General features: G+C 38.3%; 1 long non-coding RNA gene across 1 annotated transcript in view; it reads right to left on the bottom strand.

Annotated features, from left to right (window-relative positions):
• Positions 1–12,911: 12,911 nt before the first annotated feature.
• LOC124973171 (uncharacterized) overlaps positions 12,912–23,568 on the bottom strand; it is an 83,295-nt gene continuing 72,638 nt past the window's right edge. The window contains exons 2-3 of the long non-coding RNA XR_007106625.1: positions 18,023–18,499; positions 12,912–13,408 (exon numbers count right to left, since the gene is read on the bottom strand). This is a non-coding gene — a long non-coding RNA (uncharacterized LOC124973171). The remainder of the gene's footprint in view (positions 13,409–18,022; positions 18,500–23,568) is intronic.

Below are 23,568 nucleotides of genomic sequence, written 5' to 3'. Positions count from 1 at the left end.
TTTGATATCAAAGAAAAAAATTACCAGTATCCACATGTTAGAAAGTGATACTACTGCAGTATTCTAGCATGTAAGTGAATAATAAATAATGCTCTCTTCTTGCAGAGAGTTCTGTATGATAAAGCAACTAAATCTTCATTTTTTATTATTTTTATGGTATACATTTTAATTCATTGTAGAGAAATGGAGTACAACTTTTTGTTTCTATAGCTGTGCATTCTGTAGATTCATACCATTCATGTAATCATACAGGTACATAACATAATGATGTCTGTCTCATTTCAACAACTTTCATGCCCCTGCCCCCTCCACCCTCACATTTCCCTCTATGTAATCTAATGTTCCTCTGTTCTTCTCTCATCCCCCTCATCTCTATTATGTATCATCATCCACTTATAAGAGAAATCATTCAGCCTTTGGTTTTTTGGTATGGGCTTATTCCACTTAGCACGATACACTCCAATTCCATCCATTTATCTGCAAATGTCATAATATTATTCTTTATGGCTAAATAGTATTCCATTGTGTATTTATACCACAGTTTCTTTATTCATTCAGCTGTTGAGGGGCATGTAGTTTGGTTCCACAATCTAGCTATTGTGTATTGAGCTGCTAAATACATTGATGTGACTCTGTCACTGTAGTATGTTAATTTGAAGTACTTTGGGTATAAACTGAGGTGTAGGATACCTGGGTCAAAAGGTGGGTCTATTCCAAGTTTTCTGAGGAATCTCCATATTACTTTACAGAGTGAATGCACCAATTTGTAACTCCAGCAGCAATGTATGAGTGTTCCTTTTCCCCCACATCCACACCAATATCTATTATTGTTTGTGATCTTGATAATAGTCATTCTAATTGGAATAAGATGGAATCTTACAGTTGTTTTAATTTGCATTTCTCTAATTACTAGAGGTGTTAAACACTTTTTCATCTATTTATTAATCACCTGAATAACTTCTTCTGTAAAGTATCCATCCAGCTCCTTGGTGTATTTATTGATTGGGTTCTACGTATTTTTGGTGTAAAGTTTTGTAAGTTCTTTATAAATTTTGGAGATCTGTTCTCTATCTGAAGTGTGTATGAAAAAGATTTTATCCCCTCTGTAGGCTCTCTTTTCACATTATTGATTGTACACTTTGTTGAAAAAAATCTCATTTCAGTTTCGTGCAGGGTGAGAAATAGAAGTTTAATATTATTTTACTGCATATTACCAGTTTTCCCAGCACAATTTGTTGAACAAGTTATCTTTTTTTCCATTGTATGTTTTTGACCCCTCTGTATAGTATCAGACAGCCATATTTTTGTGGGTTTCTTTCTGTGTCTTCTATAGTTTTGGTCTCCCTGTCTATTTTGATGCAAATACCATGCCATTTTTGTTAATATTGTTCTGTACTATAGTTTAAGATCTGGTGTTATGACACCTCCTGCTCCACTCTTTCTGCTCACAATTGCTTTGACTACTCTCGGTCATTTATGTTTCCAGATGAATGTCATGATTTCTTTCTCTATTTCTATGAGGAATGCCATTGGAATTTTAATTGGAATTGCATTGAATCTGCATAGTGCTTTTGGTAGAATGGCCGTTTTGACAATATTAATTCTGCCTATCCAAGAACATGGGAGATCTTTCCATCTTCTAAGATTTTCATTCACTTCTTTCTTTGGTGTTCTGTAGTTTCCATTGTAGAGGTCTTTCACCTCTTCTGTTAGATTGATTTCCAAGTTTTTTTTTTCTTTTTCTTTTTGAGGCTATTGTGAATGGAGTGGTTTTCCTAATTTCTCTTTCAGAGACTACATCACTTATGAATGGAAATACACTAGATTTTTGTATATTGATTTTAATCCTGCTACTTTACTGAATTTGTTAGTTTTAAAAGTGTTCTGGTGGAGTTTTTGGATCCTATGAATATAGAGTCATGTTATCAGCAAATAGTAATACCGTGATTTCTTCTTTTCCTATCATATTCCTTTAATTTGTTTAGTCTGACTCTGGCTAGTGTTTCAAGGATGATTTTGAACAGAAGTGGTGAAAGAGGTCATCCCTGCCTTGTTACAGTTTTTAGAGGAAATGCTTTCAGTTTTTCTCCATTAAGAATGATGTTGTTGTGGGCTTAGCATAGATAGTCTTTACAATGTTGAGGTATATTTCTACTCTCCCTATATTTTTCACTGTTTTGAGCATGAAGAGGTGCTGTATTTTATCAAATGGTTTTTCAGCACCTATTGAAATAGTTATATGATTCTTAACTTTAATTCTATTGATGTGATGAATTATGTATTAATTTCCAGACATTGAATCAACCTTCCATCCCTTATCGCGCTCCCTCTGCCCGCAGAGACACGACAAATGTCTGAAGCTTTGAAAGTTTATTATGCACAGTCCCTCTCCTACACTTCTCTTACTCCTAGCTTCCGCGCACTCCCACCTTCTCTTCTCTCAGCTTCTTCCAGCTTCCGCGCACTCCCAGCTTCCAGCTCAGCTTCAGCCTCTGCCGCCGCCGCTTCTTCCGCTTCTGCCGCCCTCAGCTTCTTCCGCTTCTGCCTCTCTACTCTCCCACCCACCAGGCTTATATACACTTCAACCAATCAGGGGAGAGTACACGAGGTAAACTGCGGACAGCTGCAAGCATAGGATAGGTACACGAGGGGGGCATGCTCTAATCACATCGTTAACTAGCCAAACATTGGAATTCGCTGGTTGTTTACTGTATAGCTGGCCGCTTTTGGCTCAGCGTCAGGCGCCATCTTGACCATGCCCAAGGCTGGGGGTCCTAGAAACCCCGACAGATCCCCCTTCTTTACTATTAAACTAAGGCTCGGGACCGTGTCTGTCTTAGGCTGAGTGGTCAGCATATGTCCTTACCCGTCATCAGAGCCTGCAGAGCATGCTGCAGTTCCTGTCTTAGGTTGGTACACAGCCACCTCCTTCATTACCCGTCTTTGACTACCGGTCCAGCATCAAGAGCCATACTAATGGGGGGCTGTCGGCCTTTAGGGTGGTCATGGCCTGATGAAAGATAATTTGATCTCTCTATTGGCTAGCTCGTAGATGCATGCCAAAATGAATGAAGAGAAGGAGGCCAAGGCAGAGGAGTACCACCATAGCTCCTAAGCCTGCCCGCTGTTTGACAAATCTATAAACAGAAGAAAACCCATATAGCCATATTAAATACAGAAACAATATACATCCCAATGGAGTTACAATACGAGCAACACAAAACAGTTTTCAGGGAATAAACGCATCCCAGTCCCAAAAGTTCTTGCAAGGTATCCACTTGTTCTTATAATGAGTCCACTCTCTAATAGAGTCTCTATGGTCTGTAAGGCTGCAGCTGCACTTTCGGCCGAATGATCGTTGTTATGGTTGTGTCAATGCTGCTACTGCAAGGACTGTGATGGCAGTGATCACGGCTGTTGCAATGTCAAAGCCTCTTCTGTTTCTTGATAATAGCACTGGCAATTCTATATCTGCAACAGAAACTAGGACTGGTAGGAAGATAGAAATGTGCAAATTGCACGGGTGGCAAAAGAACCATTCCAGCATTGTGAGAGATAGCACACGGTTAGTGAACAGTTAAGAGGTGTTATTAGAAATGTTAGTTGGTAGAAACATAAAAGGGAGGAAATACACAAGCTGATGTGGGAGGAAAAGCAATATTACAGCTAGGGTGAGCAGAACGAGTTGCTCCACTCTGGGTCTGACCTGCAGCATGATTCCAACGGCAAAGTGCAGAATTCCTCCTGCCAAAGCGAAGAAAGACTAGAGACAGCCTTGTCCCCAAAAGCATCACGACCTGAAAAATCATCAGCAGAACCGACAGACTTGTAGAGGAATTGGTGAAAAACAAGAAAAGGAAAGATAAAAAATGTGTTAGTTAGAAGTGAAAAATATGGCCAGGCTAACAATGGCCCATAGGTTCCGGGTTTGCCTTTCCGTCTGAGTTTTTGTTATTGGAAGAAGGCTCAGACTCGCCACTGCGAGGAGGAGCAGCATCACTTGCATGCTGTAAAACTCTGATTAGCCTTTCTGGAATCCAGACTGGAGTCTGTTGATCCTGTGGGAAAATACAAACAGACCCTCAGACCCAACGAAGGACTGGATCCGGTCCTTTCCAACAACCTGTCAGGATATCTTTCCATTTTGCCCATACTTGAGGAGTATCATGGGGATTATAATGTCGATCAGCTGCAGAATGGCCGTCCCTATCCAGAGTTAAGAAATTTAGAATGAAAAGAACTAAATTAAGTTTATCTTTAGGAGACTTGTAGGAGGCTCCTATTCCCCCTTTTTGTTTATTTAGACAATTTTTTAAAGGAAGAGGTGCTCTTTCCACAATGCCCTGTCCCTGAGGATTATAGGGGATGCCAGTGACTGATTGGATGTTAAATGTTTGTAAAAACAACCAGAAGCTTTTGGAAGTATAAGCAGGACCATTATCTGTTTTAATAACTTTAGGTATGCCCCAGCCAGTAAATGCTTGTAGGCAGTGTTGAATGACATCTTTTACCTTTTCTCCAGAATGAGCGGAAGCCATAATGACCCCTGAAGCAGTGTCTACTGACACATGTACATACTTAACAGTACCAAATTCAGAAATATGGGTTACATCCATCTGCCAAATATGACCAGGCAGCAGTCCCCTGGGGTTAACTCCAAAGGATTGTACTGGGATTAAAGGAACACAATGTTGACAATTTTTTACTATTTGTCGAGCCATACATTTAGATATAGGAAATTTTGTGCTCAAAGTAGTGGAATTTACATGGAATTTTTCATGAAAGAGTTTTGCTTGTTCCTCTATGGAAAAGACAAAAATTGATTTGATGGCCATATCTACCAAGTCATTAGCATTGGCCAAAGGTCCTGGTAAATTAGAATGAGCTCTAATATGTCCTACATAGAATAGATGTTTACGCTGTAGGATAAGGTTTTGTAGCGTAGTAAAATAAGAAGCTACCGTGGACATGGAAGAAATATGGGATACTGTTTCAAGAACCTGTAAAGCGTTAACAATATATAAGCTATCAGATAGAAGATTGAATGGCTGATTATCTGCTAATTTAAAGGCTAATATTACAGCTGCAAGTTCAGTAACCTGTGCGGAGTTGGGTGGAACTATTATGGTGTGAAGTTGTTTACTAATAAGTACTGCACCTACTCCATTTTTGGAGCCATCAGTAAAAATGGTTACACAGTCTTTAAGAGGCTGGACACTAGTCACTTTTGGAAAAACTATGGGAGTATTTTTACAGAATTGAATTCAGGGATGTTGGGGATAATGGTTATCGAACTGAGCTGAAGTGGAACAATATAATACTGACCAATCATCATCATTATTAATTAGCCATTTAATTTGCTGAGTGGAATAAGGAGTTATAATAATAGACGGATGGATTCCAAAAACAGTAATGCAAGATTCTATTCCCTTGAATATTACCTGAGCAATAGCTTGGGGATATGATTGCAATGTTTTAGCTGGAGAGCTAGGGAGATTTATACTTTGCAGAGGTCCTCCTTGCCAAACTATGCCAAAAGGGGTATGCTTCTCTGAGATTATGATTAAACTTAATGGTTGAGTAGGATCACAACGATCAACGTAACACTGCTGAAGTCTATTCTCCACTAGCTGTAAGGATATCCGTGCTTCGGGAGTAAGTTTCCTAGGGGAATTCAAGTCAGGATTACCTTTTAATATATCGAATAAAGGTTTTAATTCCCCTGTGGATAATTTTAAATTGGATCTGATCCAGTTAATGTCACCTAAGAGTTTCTGAAAATCGTTCAAGGTATTCAATTGATCTGTCCTGATGGTCAACCTTGTTGGTCTGACTGTAGTAGCAGTGAGCCTTGTACCCAGATATTCTTGGATCTCCTCTAATTGTAATTTTTCAGGGGCTATCGTTAGTCCTCTCTTTTCTTATGCTTGAGTTATAAATTGTAATGCTTCTAACAAAACTTCTTTTTCTGGATGGCAAATAAGTATGTCATCCATATAATGATAAATCAACAATCTCTTAAACTTTTGTCTAGTAGTTGTTAATGCTTTATCTATGTATATTTGACATATAGTAGGACTGTTAGCCATACCTTGAGGCAACACGGTCCATTCGAATCTCTGGTCAGGCTGAGTGTGATTAAGAGAGGGCAAAGTAAAAGCAAATCTCCAACAATCATTTTTGTGTAAGGGTATAGAGAAAAAGCAATCTTTTAAATCCAGAATAATAGTAGGCCAATTTTTTGGTAATGCAGTAACAAGAGGGAGTCCACATTGGATGGGTCCCATAGGGTACATTTGTTCATTTATGGCTCTTAAATCATGTAATAACCTCCATTTTCCTGATTTTTTTCTTTGTTAAGAATATTGCAGTATTCCAAGGAGAGGTAGAATGTTGTAAGTGACCTGCTTTTACCTGCTCTTGTACTAACTTATGAGCTGCCTCTAGCTTCTCTTTTGTTAGGGGCCACTGTGGAATCCAGCGAGGCTTATCATCTTTCCATATTATAGGGATTGATGGTTTATCAGTGGCCCCTAGGAAAAAACCCAATCCATGAGAATCATTTTTTGGTGGAAGTAAAGGCAGTGGTTGGGTAGATCCTTGACTATGTCTTCCTAATCCTTTTTTATCATCATAGTTCATATTTTGTAACATATTTCTTACAGGAGTCCCTTGGTAAGTCTGATCAGTGGTGAGTTTCATATCCATTTGCTGCAGGACGTCTCGTCCCCATAGGCTAATAGGAACATTACAGACATATGGCTGAAATATTCCTGTGTGTCCCTCTGTATCTTTCCACGATAATGAGGAAGCACTTTGATTGGGGCTTTCTGCTACTCCTAAGCCTCTCAAGCTCTGAGCTGCTGTGATCAATGGCCAGTGCTTTGGCCAGACCATTGCGCTAATAATACTTTTGTCTGCTCCCGTATCTAATAAACCTGTAAATTCCATATTTCCCACTTTTAATTTTAGGAGGGGCCTCTGTCCCATATCCATAGTAAGGTTTATTAAAGTGGTTCCTGTTGATCCAAAACCTCCTTGTCTTTTATTTGTATTTTTACTGGGCCACAAAGAATGTCGACTGGGCAATATAAGCATTTGAGCAATGCGATCCCCTGGAGAGATGACCGTAATTCCTTTTGGTGAAGAGACCAAGGCTTTTATTTGTCCAGTGAAATCAGGGTCAATAATCCCTGGGTGTACTATAAGTCCTTTTAGTGTTGAGGAACCTCTACCTAGTAATAGTCCTACACTGTTCTGTGGGATTTTTTCATGCCAATCAGTATCAATCATCTGCACCCTCATATCTGGGGTTAGTATAAGTCTGGAGGTGGCACAGATGTCCAATCTGGCACTTCCTGAGGTGGCTCTGCGCTCCCCTTCTCTGTGGGAGGATACCACCGTCGGGGAATTTGTTGAATTACCCCGTATATTTGTTGCGGGTCCCGGGGAGGGCCCTGTCTCCTGTTTTTTTGAAGTTTAGGATTCAACCCTAGGAAATTATCCTCCCTATCTCTAATAGGCTGACAGGCACTATTCCAATGACTTCCTCCTCTGCATCTTGGACATAGCCCAGGTCCGGTTCCCAGGTTATTCTTTGTATAGATGTTCCCACCCCGGGCAAAGGGTGGCCTTTTGTTTGGACAAGTGGCTTTTAAATGTCCCTTCTGTCCACACACAAAACATGATCCTAAAGGCTCTTTGTTAGTTCTTGAAGGGAACCTCCCCTGGGCTTGTGCAAGTGCAGCAGACAACAAGGTGGTTTGTCTGTCTATGGCTGCTACAAAGGCACTGCTCTGCGCCGAAGTATCATTTACATCTCTACACACTTTTAAGTAGGCAAACAAGTCTTTGTTTCTCCATGGTCTTATGGCCTCCCTACACCACCTGTTAGCTTGTTCGTAAGCCAATTGTTTTACTAGGGGCATGGCTTGCTCTGCATCTCCGAAGATGCGTGATGCTGTCTGAATTAGCCTATCGACAAAATCCGCATAGGGCTCACTATTCCCTTGAGTTACCTTTGACAACTGGCCCTGCAAATCTCCTGCTCCTTGTAATGTTTTCCAGGCCTTGGTTGCAGTCACGGCAATTTGCGCATAGACTGCTGGATGATAATTAAGCTGTGCCTGAAGGGTTTCATAAGGTCCTACGCCCATAAGCATGTCCCTATCGACTTGGGGATTCCCCACTGCTGCATTTCGGTGGGCGGTATCCGTAGATATTTCTTGCCATGATGTTTTCCACATAAGGTACTGTCCCCCAGACAGAGTGGCCCTAGCAAGATTAGTCCAGTCCTGGGGCACTAAGTTTAATGATGTCAAGGTATCTACTAAGGCTATAGTAAAAGCTGACTGAGGACCATATGTGCTAACTGCTTCTTTTAGCTGTTTCACTATTTTAAAGTCTAAGGGTTGGTGGAATCTTTGATTTTGAGCATCCTCAAAAACAGGATACGCTACAGATCCAAGATGATTCCATTCTGAGCGTAATCCAAAACCGGACACTTCATGAGGGGGTTCCCTATTTATGGGAGGTACACTAGGCAACACGGGCACTAGAGGGGACTTTTTATCTAGTCTTAATCTTTGTACTCTTTTTTCCAGTTCCTCCCCTGATAATTCCCCTTCCGATAGTTCCTCATCTGAGTTAGTTCCTTTTTCTGAATTTTGAGAAAGATATGAACATTGCTCTTTTATTTCTTCCAAAACCTGTCTTCCCTCAGCTAAAGGCTCGGTGAGTGAAGGTTTTTTGTTTTTATCTTGCAGACAGGATTTAATAAGAGACCAAATAGCCATAGTGCCTACTGGCAAAGGATTTTGCCTATCCGCTATACAAAGGTCTTTCCCCAGCTGTTCCCACTGTAGGGTATTCAAAAGGCCCTCATCCAAAAACCAAGGGGAAATCCTTTCCACAGTATCAAGAAATACTTTAGCTGTTTTTTCCTCCAATGGCGTCCCATGGTTTTCCAATAACTCCCTGAGAGGTTGCTGCATTCTGAATTTAGACGTTCAGACCCCATTGTTACTAATTTGAATAGCTTTAGTTATAGCAATTACAATAACAAACAGTGGCCTAGCTGCCAGGAGCAACAAGATTACTGAAAGGAAAACTATCAAGTGTGCATTAGAATTTTTATAGCGGCTTTTCACGTACTATCTACACCCTAATTGGACCACTTCAAACGTGTTTCTACTTTCACTTTAATTAGACCGCGTTCCACGCGTCAGGACCGCTGATGGCATATCCCGATACCTTTTGACCCGCGTTCTACGCGTCAGGATCCCGATACCTTTCAACCCGCGTTCTACGCGTCAGGACCGCTGATGGTGTATCCCGATACCCTTTAACCCGCGTTCTACGCGTCAGCATCCCGATACCTTCTAACCCGCGTTCTACGCGTCAGGACCGCTGATGGCGTATCCCGATACCTTTTGACCCGCGTTCTACGCGCCAGGATCCCGATACCTTTCAACCGGACCGCACTCCATGTGTCCCCAGGACCGCCAATGGCGCATCCTGACACCCTTTAACTTTTTTATAACCGGTTTAACTTGTATACAAAAAAATTTTTTTCAAATATCTTACCTTGTTTTCTTTTATAAGGCCTTCATCTTCCTGGGTTTCGGCACCAGTTATCGCGTTCCCTCTGCCCGCAGAGAGAGACACGACAAACGTCTGAAGCTTTGGAAGTTTATTATGCACAGTCCCTCTCCTACACTTCTCTAACTCCTAGCTTCCGGGCACTCCCACCTTCTCTTCTCTCAGCTTCTTCCAGCTTCCGCGCACTCCCAGCTTCCAGCTCAGCTTCAGCCTCCGCCGCCGCCACTTCTCCCGCTTCTGCCGCCCTCAGCTTCTTCCGCTTCTGCCTCTCTACTCTCCCACCCACCAGGCTTATATACACTTCAACCAATCAGGGGAGAGTACACGAGGTAAACTGCGGACAGCTGCAAGCATAGGATAGGTACACGAGGGGGGCATGCTCTAATCACATCATTAACTAGCCAATCATTGGAATTCGCTGGTTGTTTACTGTATAGCTGGCCGCTTTTGGCTCAGCGTCAGGCGCCATCTTGACCATGCCCAAGGCTGGGGGTCCTAGAAACCCCGACAATCCCTGGTATAAATTCCACTTGATCAAGGTACACTATCTATTTAATATGTTTTTGTACATGATTTGCCAGGAATTTTTTAAGGATTTTTACATCTATGTTCATCAGGGATACTGGGCTAATGTTTTCTTTCCTTGATGAGTGTTCATCTGGTTTTGGTATCAGAGTGATACTAGCTTCAAGGAATGAATTTGGAAGGGTTCCCTCCTTTTCTATTTCATAGAATACTGTAAGGAATATTTGTATTACTTTGGCTGAGAATTCTTCTGGTCCTGGGCTTCTTTGGTTAGCAGGCTTGTGATGGCTTCTTCTATTTCTGTGCTTGAAATTGATCTGTTTAAAATGTGTATGTCCTCCTGATTCAGTTTGGGAGGATCATCTCTTTCTAAAAATCATCATTGTCTTCAATATTTTCTATTTTGTTGGAATATACATTTTCAAAGTAGCTTCTAATTATACTATGTATTTCAATGGTGTCTGTCATGACATTTTCTTTTTATCATGATTTCTAGTAATTTTAGTTTTTTCTCTTCTCTTTGTTAGTGTGGGTAAGGATTTACCTATTTTGTTTATTTTTTCAAAGAACCAACTTTTTGTTTTGTCAATTTTTTGAATTGTTTCCTTTGTTTCTATTTCATTGATTTCAGCTCTGATTTTAATTATTTCCTGTCTTCTACTTTTGGTATTGATCTGCTTTTCTTTTTCTAGGACTTTTGAGATGTAATGTTAGGTCATTTAATTGTTGACTTTTTATTCCTTTAATGTATGGGCTCAACACAATGAACTTTCCTCTTAGTACTGCTTTCAGAATTCCCAGAGTTTTTTATGTATTTTTTTCCTTCACCTCTATGAATTTTTTTCCTTCCTGATGTCTTCTGTTATCATTGCATCATTCAATAGAATGTTACTTAGCTTCCAGTTGTAGGAATAATATTTTTTAAATTTTATCATTGATTTCTAATTGCATTCCATTATGATCTGATAGAACAGAAAATAACACAAGATAATATATCTTTTTTTGTATTTACTAATGGTTTCTTCGTGGCATAACATAAGGTCTATTTTGGAGAAGAATCCAGGAGCTGCTGAGAAGAAAGTGTATTTGCTCAAGGATCGATGAAATATTCTATACATGCCCATTAAGTATATATCATTGATGGTGTTATTTAATTCTATAGCTTCTTTGTTCTGTTTTGGTTTGTAGTCTCTATCCAGTGGTGAGAGCAGTATGTTAAAATCACCCAATATTATTGGGTTGTTATCTATTTGATTCTTCAAACTTAGAAATATTTGTTTGATGTACATGAATGCATCATTGTTTGGGGCATAAATATTTAAAATTGTTATGCCTTGCTAGTTTATAGTTCGGCTAATTGTATGAAATGTCCTTCTTTATCCCTTCTGACTTAGATTTGAAGTCAACTTTAACTGATATAAGGATGGAGTTCCCTGCTTTTTTACTGAGTTCATGTCCATGGTATATTTTTTCCCATCCTTTCACCTTTAGTTTGTGGATGCCTTTTTCTATGAGATGAGTCTCTTGAAGGCAGCATATTGTTAGGTCTTTCTTTTTAATCCAATCTGCCAGTTTATGTCTTTTGATTAATGATTTTAAGCAATTAACATTCAGGGTTACTATTGTGATATGGTTTGTATTCCTGGTCATTTTGGCTTATTTTCAGTTTTTAACTTGACTTGGTTTGTCCTTTGATTGACTTTACCTTTAGGGTAGATTCTCCATTTTCAGATTTGTATTATTTTTCATTTCCTTCTCATGAAATATTTTCCTGAACATGTTCTCTACTGCAGGCTTTCTATTTGTATATTCTTTTAGCTTTTGTTTATCATAGAAACATTTTATCTCATCATCAAACCTAAAGGTTAATTTTGCTGTGTATAAGATTCTTGGTTGGCATCCATGCTCTTTCAGAGCTTGAAATATATTGTTCCATACTTTTCTTGCTTTTAGAATCTGGGTTGAGAAATCTGATGATATCTGTGTTGGTTTCTCCTTATATATAAAATATGATGATTTTCTGTCATAACCCTTAAAATCCTATCTTTATTTTGTATGGAAGTATTTTTAGTATAATGTGCCTTGTTGTGGATCTGTTCTAAATTTGGTCTTTTAATGATGTCCCATAATTCTTGGAGATTCTGTTCATGATTTCTTAACCATATTCCAAGTTTGTTCAACTTAATTTTCAAGATTAAATATTGTGTCTTCATTGGCTGAGATTCTGTCTTCCATAAGATCTAGTCTGTTGGTGATGCTTTCTATTGAGTTTTTAATTTGGCTTATTATTTCTTTCATTTCTTGTGTTTTTTTCAGTATCTCAATCTCTTTACTGAAGTGCTCTTTTCCTTCCTATATTTGCTCTTTTAACTGTTGGAGTGATCATACATTGCCTGCATTTGCTCTCTTATTTTTTCCTTCATGGATCATTTTGATGATGTAGATTCTAAACTCATTTTCTGTCATTTTTACTGCCATGCTTTCATTGAATTCTATCAAAATAGCATCTTGGTTTGTTAGGGTCACTTTCTTCCCCTGTTTTGTCATGTTGTTCCTGTATATTCCACTCTAGCAATGAAGATTTGAGGTATTTCAGCTTCCCCCTGTAGGTTTATCATTACCCAGCATATTTCAATACCTCTCCTTTGGGGGGAGATCAATATTAGCAGCACCCTATACAAACAATATGCAGTTCATTGTTTTTAACCAAATGCCCTGGGTACTCTTTTTGTTTTTTTTTTTTTTTTTTTTTTTTTTTTTAAGTCACAGAACAAGAAGAACTTGATTATAATTTAGAAGTATGCAGGTAACTTTTCTATCCCAGTAGGGGAAAACTGTTGCTATTTTTACTTTTGAATTTATTTCAAGTAAACCAGTCTGTTGAATGACTGGATTATTATGTTTTTCCTTAAGATTTTTACTTCCCTTAAAAATGTCCAGTTTTCACAATGAAATTAAAATATACTAAACACTTCAAGAACTAATTGTTGCACTTATAGGCAGCTGACATAAGTACACCATTTGTGCCACAATAGAAATGTCTACCTCTAAAATGGTGTGCAGCCCGATCCCTATGAACACCCTTTGTAAACCAACCTGTTTACCAAATAAGAGGCAGAATCCATTATCTTAAGCCTCTGCAGGACTGAGAGAAAGGACATCCTTAGAAGTTCTATGTTTACAAGTTCATTTCCAAACACTCACCTGGAAAGGCATGTTTGGCTCTTGCAGTCCTGTAGGACTCAGAGGAGCAAAGGGACTAAGGCTGCTCCAGATGAGTATACTGGAAAACAGTGGACTCAGGGTCAGAAGCAATCCATTTGGTGTTTGGAAACTAAAGCATATAGATAGTTCTTGATAGAGGTTCACCTCACTCTAGTGTGATCAAGTGTAGCATAGTGGTTAGGTTCCCTCCCATGGACCAAGAAGCAGACCACACCATCTTAGGAAAGCTGGGCAATGTTATTTCTTCAAGACTGTGAACATTTTTTCTTCTTTGCTACAAATTTTAGCAACTTATAAAGGAAAGAGGTATTGATATTCTGGGGAAAACTCAAGTTTGTTTCAACTTCTGTCCGAAAGGTTTCTTCGACTTGCCTCCCATACCAAATTAAAGAATATTTAGTGTACAGGCCAAATGGGAGCTCAGGAAGGGGCTTTCTTTCTTTTTTTTTAATTGTTGTTCTTTAGTGGACACTACTTAGGTTATAAATACACAAAGCACACATACATATTTTAAAATTAATTCTTCACTCCTTCACTTATTGACCAACCCTTTAATAGCTTAGAGTCTGCTGTTAAAATACCCTGTCACAACTTTTTAAAAAGCTCTGAGCTGGGTTTTCCAGATTTCACTCTGGATGTGGGATTGGTAAAAATTCAGTACCCTGGCAATAGTGAGAGGTGTATGGGACAATTCTTGTCAGGTTGGATGTAGAGCCAACACTTCTGAGTCTCTCAGGAGAGTGACACACCAGCATTCCCTTTCACACAGGCAGAAGGAGTCCTGGCCCACAAGCCAGAAAGAGGAGAAGAAACAGGTTTCCCTGGCTGGTAAATCTGCAGGGCTCTTATTCTCAGCATAGGCACACTCCCCAGTCCAGGGTGCAATGAAGGATTTTCAAAGTCTAAAAAGATAGTCTTCAGCATGGCAGGGTGGTGTACATGTCTGTAATCTCAGCAGCCTGGGAGGCTGAGGCAGAAGTATTACAAGATTGAGGCCAAAATCTGAAATTTAGCAGGGCCCTAAGCATTTAATTGAGACCCTTTCTCAATACTACCACTACCACTACTACTATGAATAATAATAATAATAATAATAATGACAATAATAATAATGAAGAAGGGATGTAGCTCTCAGTGATAAATTCCCCTGGGCTCAACGTCCAGTAACAAAAATAGGACAGTTTTCAAAACACAGAACAGCTACATTTCTCACAAACAAGATCAAAACACACACCTATTGCTTTCTAATCTCCTAAGTGATAATTAAGAATTAGAATTAAGATTTTCATTGTCTAAAATCAGTACCCAAAACTCTCTGGACATAAGATGATGCACACTGCTGTCCAAGGGATAAATACCTCAGAATCCACTGCCTTGTGCAAGATGTTTGAAATGCCTTCTATAATGTGTGCAAATAAACTGTCAAATGACATCACCCACTCCTCTCATGCATCTCTGTTCTCCCTAAGTACCCTGTGGTCTTAAAGAACTGTTTGGTTCCTTTTAAAAGAAAGTTCCTATAAATCCTGCCTTGAGTTATCTCTGGAACAGTGTGCTTGTGGATTCAGGCAGGCAAGGTTGACCAGGGCAAAGTGCTAAAGAAAGAAGCCACAAGAGAAACCTATGCAATCACTTCCTCTACCCAGAATGCTTGTTTTAACATGTGGCCATAGGAAGCTCCTGATCCTGCAGGCTGCCAGGGAAGGAAGCACCTGGGCATTCACTTGGAAGGGGAAGGACCCTTGTATCAGGATCTCACTATTCATCTCCACTCAATTTTCAAAGTAGTTACTGAATCAAGTAAAAAACCCACATGTTGGCCAAACAAGGGGAGTTGGCCTTGATCAGATGTGCCCACCTAGGTCCTTGCCCACAGCCCTTTTTCAGGATCATGCTCTCCAATGCCTTCTTATATATTCTTCATTTCCTTTGCCCATCAAAAAAACCACCTCATCAAAGGAGACTTTCCTCATCTTCCCCAAATCAGTTTGGCTTTCTCTCCCTGTTTTATCTTTAGGACACAGTATAATAACTTTTTTTCTTTAATATTAAGCATGTTCTGCCTCATATTATGGTATTCTGTATATATGTCTGCTACCTTTCTGTACTCCTTAAAAGGCATCAGCTCATCTTTATTCCTCCTGTAGTACTCAGGTCCTCAATACTTGATGGGCTGAAGCCATGCACAACTCTGGGTGTGTCCCATCCCATCCCCTCACTCTTTACTGGCATCTCTACTTCCAATGGCCATGTTCAAATTAGAATTCATCATCATCTTTTTACATTCAGTGTTTCTTAAAACTTTTTTTTTTTTGTCAACTGTATCATTTGTCCCCTCCATGAACACTGAGGGTACAAGTATGTTTCAGGTGCCACAAACATGGTTAAAACAAAGTGGGATCACTGTGCTCATGGCTTTGTCCACCACCCCACATCCCAGTTGCCATGGTGCATGATGTCATGTCCTCTGAACCTTCCTGGAATTTATGCTCCTGCGTATCCTCTCATTTCCATTCCTTATGCATTCAGCTCCTATCACTTTACTGAAGGTATCCTACACAGTTACCTAACCAGTTCACCTGTCTCAGGTCCCCATTCCTCATTGGTTCTGCACACTGCTACCAAACTGTCACTGTAAGACATTCAAAAGTCACAGTTTTTTGGAGGAAAAAAGACAGCATCCTTAGCTTGAGATCTAGGTTCCCCCTTAATCTGGTTTTTATACTCCCTAACATCCCTTTATGAGCATCACTTTGATTATCCTGAGCTCATATAACACACAGAGAGCCACAGAATTCTAAACTACCTGTCTTTCAACACTCATCCCACAACTTCCCTGACCACCTAGTCCCTAGTTCTCTGGACTCCAGACCCTCTCCAAGAGTGACCATATCCACTTCCATGCACCTAACATGTTCATGATTCCCTAATTCCTCTTCAGCCCCAAACACTCCTCTCCAGGTATAGCTGGATTCTTTCACCCAAATTTTCTACAATCGCCTCAAACTCAGCATGCTCCCAAATGAACTCTTAACTCTTTACCCATTAGCTTACTCTGTCCCTTACCTTCTTCATACTCAACTTCTAACTTTCTCCCAACCCCAAGTTAGTCCCCATTTCCCACTGATGGCATTCCCTAAGTCCCTCAGATCCATCTCCTCTGACCCTGTCCCACATCCTCACTGTCCTTCACCTAGAATATTATGATAGCACCCTAACTGGATCCAGCCTCTCCTTTCCCAATCCATGCCTTCAGGGTGATTTCAAAAACAGTGAAGACTTGTGCCCCTTGGACACTGGCTATTTCCTTATCTCCTGTCATTCCCCTTCCCTTTTGATTTATCCTCCCATCTTACTGAGCTTTTGCACCTCCCCAATGCAAAAAGCTTGTTCACATCTGTGTCTTGTTTCTAGCTGATCCCTGCCCACACACTCTCATCACTCTGTCTACCAAAAATTTTCTCATGATTCTTTGATGCCTAGCCCAGTGTAATCACATCCCCTCCATAAAGTCCATCATTAAGTGAACTCCCATTAGCAAAGTTTATGCTGCCTTCTTAGTGTTCCTTGTGTGCCTTAGTATGCCTTTATGTTGCATCTGAGATGCTATATTAAGCTACTTGAGCTAAGTTATGGGTGCCTACCAGGGACTGTGTATCCATGTCTTTATACCAGCTCTAAGCACAGCAGCATATACATAATAGGTGCTCAGTTTATAATTGCTGAATTGAGCTGAGGTGCTTGTCTGCATGGTGTATTGCTATCATACATGTATATGCCTTGTTGCTTTGGAGAGGTCCTAAGGCCATAAAAACACACTTTTCCTTGTGCTGTGTCTTCATTTTCTGTACATATAATAGAAAATGGAATGTTTTATTTCAATCTGTCTAAAAGAAAATAATCCTTGAAGGCTAAATCTCTTTCCTATTTTTACCTAACAAGTTAGTATAGATCATGTGCAATTAACAAGTCTCAATAATGCCAAATTACTGCCCAAACTGGTCTAAAACTGCTTTTAGATTACTCTCACCAAACTATCACCACCATTCAAATGCTCCAATATTCAAAATCTTTGTTGGATGATTATTTTCTACGACATCAAAATTTACTTTTGAGTAAAGCACAGTGGTGCACATATACATTCCTTGTGGCTCTGGAGCCTGAGGCAGGAGGAATGTGATTTCAAAGCCAGTCTCAGCAACATAGCAAGACCCCTTCTCTAAAAATATAAAAATGGCCAGGGGATGTGGATCAGAGTTAAGTGCCCCTGAGTTCAATAGCTGGTACTAAAAATAAATATTTACTTTTGACTTCCTCTATGCCATGACTACACTAACCTTAATTTATTGATATTGTTTCTCCAAATCCCAAAATTAAATTTAGGTCTCTCCTGGAGACCAAAGCCACAACAAGCATAGGAGGTGGTGGTCAGAGATGGTCTCCAGGAGGAGTGAGACAAACATGCACGCACATTCTACCCAACCCATGAAAATGCCTGAGTGACCCAAGATTGGCACCAGACCCATTGGGTAACTGGCATGGGGAGCCCCAATGCTGTGCCTCTGCCCTCCACTTCCCGCTGGGCCTGAGCCCCCTTTTCCTGCTCATGCCCTCTTCCCACACACCCTCTGGCTCAGGGCAGCAGGAACAATGGACAGCATTGCCCACTCACCAGCACATGTGGGGCCATGTCCAAGGCAAGGAGCAACATTCTGCTGAGGCTGTGGGCCAGGTGTGGGCTCCTTCTACTCCTGGACTGTGCTCTGTATGCACGGAGCTGAAGGGAATGATGGTGGCATGGTGACTTGCTGCACATGTGTCACCTTCTCCCCACAGCCTGGAATGGACACTTCCACCTGTTTTCCTGAGGACAGTAAGTCAGTGAGAGTAGAGACTTCTATTGAAATGATCCAACCAGAGAGATGGAGTGCAATCCCTAGTTTAAAGCAAAAAGTGTCCAATGTAAAATCAATTTTGTTTTCTATCTTTGCAGTGGCAAGCATGTGCAGTCTCTGCTATGTGGATGGTGGAGGCGGGAGGATCCCAAGTTCTAGTCCAGCATGGGCAACGTGGTGAGATCCCATCTCAAAAAAAATACATGAAGGGCTGGGTATGTAGTTCCATGGTAATGTGAGTTCAATCCCAATTTCTGCAAAGAATAATAACCATAAAATAATAAAACTAACAAAATAATAATTGCAACAAGAGAATTTGTATCAATATAAAACATTATAAAATTAACAGTTCCAGTATCCAATGGAAATTATCAAGAATGGCAAAATATCAGGAATATATGATGTATAAAGAACAATAAAATAAATCCACAAAATTGACCCATAAATAGTTAAGTAAACTAATAAAGACTCTAAACAATTATTAAAAAATAAACACTTCATATGTTCAAGATAGAAGATGTGATGGCCTTCTTATGTTAAAAATCAAATATAAAAATAAACCTCAAAATACAAAAATACAGTGTGTGTAGTATGGGTCATTAATAGCTAACTAGACATCACAGAAAGAAACTTTAACCTGAAATAGAGGAAAAACTACAAAAAATGATGTGAGTAGGCAAAAAAATTTTATGTAGAATGAAAGATAAACTATAAAAAGAGACTACTTAAAAATAAAAATTTCTGAGATATAAATACAATCTAAACAAACCACACACAAGGGCAAAATATGTACAAACAATACAGTTAGGCATGACAGGTGTAGAACATTCAAAGTTCAATAAGAAATAACCCAATTAGTGTACAATTTTCATAATTTGCAAAATATTGGAACAGACAATTCAAGGAAGACATAAAAATGCAAATAAAAACTTCAAAAATTCAATATTGTTAGACAATAGAGAAATTCAAATTAGAAACAGAATGATGTACTATACCAGTACAAAACTTATAATGAGTTAAAATTTTCAGAAAATTAACTGGTTTATGATTTGGGGAAAATTATTTGAACCATGTTTCTGTATTACACACAAAGTACTAATATATGTACTCTCATTCTGAAGGTAATGGTGATAATCAGTGCTACTCTGATGTCTGACAAATAGTGCTAAACAACTCCAGTGAAAAAATAGAAACATTATTATGAGGTAATAAGATAAAAAACTATGATAAAATGTATTTTTTCAATGTCTGCAATAAAAATATGTAACTATAAGTTAAATTACAATTAAAAATAAGAAGTTGGGGTCGAGGATTTAGCTCAGTGGCAGAGCACTTGCCTTGCATGCCCAAGGCCCTGAGTTTGGTCCTCGGCCCTGAAAAAAAAAAAAAAAAAGAAGTTTAAATTTTTACTATTAATAATAAAAAATATATATAAAACATCCACTTAAAAGATTATGAAGTTGACATAGTCATGTGTATGAATAAAATTTCTAATGAATGTAGTGTATCATACATTCAAAGAAAGCAGTGCAATTTAAAGAAAATGCGTTCTGGTCTCAATATAATTTTATAAAATCTTGCACTTTCTATTTTATTTTGGTTTTTCCACTTTTTTTATTGGTGATATATATACAGTTATTTTGCTTTACATCTTTCTTTGATGTTTCCAGATGACCTATGGCAAGTAACTTAGTTACCTGTGTAATTTCTACTATTCGCCAGTGAGTAGGGTCTGCTTATTTTGCTAACAAATAAACTTGTTAAATGTCTTTTTGATTTAGTCATTTATGTATTCACTTTAAGAAAACATATTCAAATCTATATTTAATGCCACATTTTCTTCTGAACTTCTGTGCCTACACTTGTAAAGAGCATCTCAATTTCAACCCATCCATAATTCACACTGAAACTCCTTCTGCCTCAAGGTAAATTTGGAAAGTGAAAGGTTTGCCCTATTTTATTGATTCATACTTTCTTATATCTAGTTTCTAAGTTAAAACCACTAAGTTACAATTTCCATTATTAAGAAAATGAGATGTCTTAATTTTGTTATAAGCCAGAGAATGGAAGAAAGGAGATATTAAGAAAGCTATTCAAATAATAGTTCCAAAAGAACAGAGAAAACAGATTAAAAAGAATTGCTCCTAACTCATAAGTGTACATTTCAACCCTCAATTCAAAGTCCCAGGAGCATGAGCACCAAGGTGCTTTACATTCCCTACAGTTAAGGAGCAGCAGTCATTCTTACATTCCCATACTTGCCCTTTCCTCCAAATTTCCTAACTTCCCATTGTCCTTCTAAAGCCAACATAGGTTCAATGTGAGCAATATATGTTCTTTTCCATTAACTTCCATTGTAAAATACTCTGACCTTTTAGAGCTCGAAGACAATTTCCCAAGTGCTTCTTATCGATAATTTTGGTGGCTTAGGGAGTGTGTCTCAGGACCAGTCCTTTTGTCTAGCATTTTTTACATTCGATGAATCCTTTTAAAAATAATTCTCTCTGAGAGATCACGTGGGTTCTAGAATTTTTATTCAATGTCACTTCTTTTTAAAAAAATTATAGCATACAAGGTGTGTGTTTTCTGCCTATTTCAAGTCCTAATATTGGAAATTATTTCCTCTTCTACATCTTTTCTTGCACCAAGTAGACAATTTTATCTAGTTTCTCCTGAAGAGCTGTTTTCTTAGTCATTTTGCTAAGTGCAATCTTTTGTCATTGAACTTGCTTTCCAGACTACAGGAAAATAACATTATTCAATGGAAATACTAATGTCCCCCACCAGATCAGCACACTGCTTCAAAACTTTAATGATTTTCTTTTGCTAAAATATTTCTACTGGTATCTCTAAGATAGAGAAAAGGAACAAATGTGATTTGGACCTTGCCTATTTTTTTAACATTATCTCCATTAATGCCCAGCCTAATATGCATTCCCTGATTTTCCAGTAATGTTTACCAGTGACTCTAATAATTTATGATGCCTTTCTGAGGACATTTTATCATTCCTTTTTATGTTCTTGAAGGAATATTTGCACTTCTCACCTATCTGTTTCAAACCCTTCATAATTTGATCTATTTGTCATGCAACTGAGAAAAATTTTTCTCAGTCTCTAGACTAAGATTATGATCTATTATGTATGCTCTCACAGCATATGGGAGAGATTAAGTACTCATGGTTCCTAGCATAAGTGGGTGACTGTTGTCAATAATAATTTATGTATTTCAAAAGAGAAAACACAAATTTGAATGTCCCCAAAACAAGACATGATTCACATTTCAGATGACAGATTTTCTAAGTATCCTGATGTTTATACACACATCAAAATATAATATGTGTGACACATAAATGTGTACAATCACCATATATCATTTAACATTTTTAAATGGATAAATATTAAATATGTGTTTGGGAAAGGTAGGATTTTGACGGGACTCAAGGGCATATTGAAGGGTGTCACTTCATAGTTGTCAGTGATGAATGCCACATGTGTTATCAAGAGCTAATCTTTTACTGTCATAGCTCCATCTCAGTTCTTAGCAATTTAAATTTTTTAAATTATCTGTCTTTATATTCATCTCATATACAAATATTTTATGGACTTCTTTCCTTCTATAGGTTTTCTCAAGAACAGTTTTCACTATTTCTATATTTTATCTATCTCCCTTTCACTTCATTTATCTCTAATTTATATTTCCAGTAGTAATTTTCCTCTTGACCCCTGCATTAGATTCTTACTAGTATAAGAACTCTGTCTTCTTTGATATATTATAAATATCTCAACTTCAACCAGTAATGCATATGACATGTTTTTCTTATTTGGATTGTACTGGGGATTAAATCCAGGGGCACTTGAACACTGAACTACATCCCCAGACCTATTTTGTATTTCTTCTAAGGTCTTCACCAATTTTCTTCTTTAGTGTTCTTTAGTTTTCATTGTAGAAGTCCTTTACCACTTTTGTTAGATTGATTCCCAAGTATTTTATTTATTTTTGAAGATACTGTAAATGGTATCATTTTCCTAATTTTTTCAGCAGATTGATCATTGTAGATAAGAATATCATTGATTTATGGTTGTTGACATTGTATTCTATTTTGCTCAATTTATTTATGAACTCTAGAAGTTTTGTGGTGGATGCTTTTTTCTTCTGCTAAATATAGAATCATGTAGCCAGCAAACAGAAATAATTGGAACTCTTCTTTTCCTATATATATATTTTTAAATTTCCTTCTTTTGCCTAATTTCCCTGGCTAGAGTTTCAAGGACTCTGCAGAATAATAGTGGAAAAAGTGGGCATGCTGTCTCTTCCTGTTTGTAGAGAAAATGCTTTCAATTTTTCTCCTTTTGTATAATATCTTCCTTTGGTTTATCATATATATCCTTTTTGATGTTAAAGTAATTTCCTTCTATCCCTAGTTTCTCTAGTGAATTAAAAATGTGGGTTCTACTTTTTCAAATGCTTTTTCTTTATCTCTTGAAATAACCACATGTTTCTTGTCCTTATGTCAATTTATGTGTTGTATTACATTTACTGATTTCTGTATGTTGAACCAACATTGCATCCCTGGGATAAAACCCACTTTATCATGATGCACTTGATCTTTTTAATGTGCTTTCCTATGCAGTTTGCCAGCATTTTAAGAAATTTTGTATCTATGTTCATCAAGTATATTGGTCTGTAGTTTCTTTCTGTTTTAGTCAACTTTTTCATTGCTGTGACTAAAAGACACAACCATAAAAATTGCAGAGGAGGAAATTTTTGAGGGCTCATGGTTTCAGAGGTATTAGTCTATGGACGTCTGGCTCCATTCCTTGGAACTTGAAGCAAGGCAGAATATCATGGAAAAATTGTGTGGAAGAGATATGCTGCTCTCATGGTTATCAGACAGGGAGAGAGAGAGAGAGAGAGAGAGAGAGAGAGAGAGAGAGAGATAGAGAGAAAGAGAGAGAGAGAGAGACAGACAGACAGAGACAGAGAAAGAGAGAGAAAGAGAGAGTCTCCGCTCACAAGATTCAAAACTTATACCCCAAAGTCAGACCCCATTGTCCCACATTCTTCAGCCATTCCCTACCTGCCTTCAGGTACCACTCAATTAATCCTATTATGTGATTAATTTCCTTATTCCTTAAGGCTCTTGTAATCCAATTCTTTCTTCTCTGAATATTCTTGCTTTGTCTTTGCCTGGTTACCTCATTTATTCATTGTATTTATGAACTGCAGTGTGCTGTTTTGATATATGCATATAATGCATAATGCTAAATATCTCTAATTTACAAATTCATCACCCCATTTACCTGTATTTTGTGCATAGATATT

This window comes from Sciurus carolinensis (genome assembly GCF_902686445.1).
Source record: "Sciurus carolinensis chromosome 14 unlocalized genomic scaffold, mSciCar1.2 SUPER_6_x, whole genome shotgun sequence".
Lineage (NCBI taxonomy): Eukaryota > Metazoa > Chordata > Mammalia > Rodentia > Sciuridae > Sciurus > Sciurus carolinensis.
The sequence above is the reverse complement of the archived record's forward strand: the minus strand, read 5'-3'. Positions and strand labels throughout refer to the sequence as shown.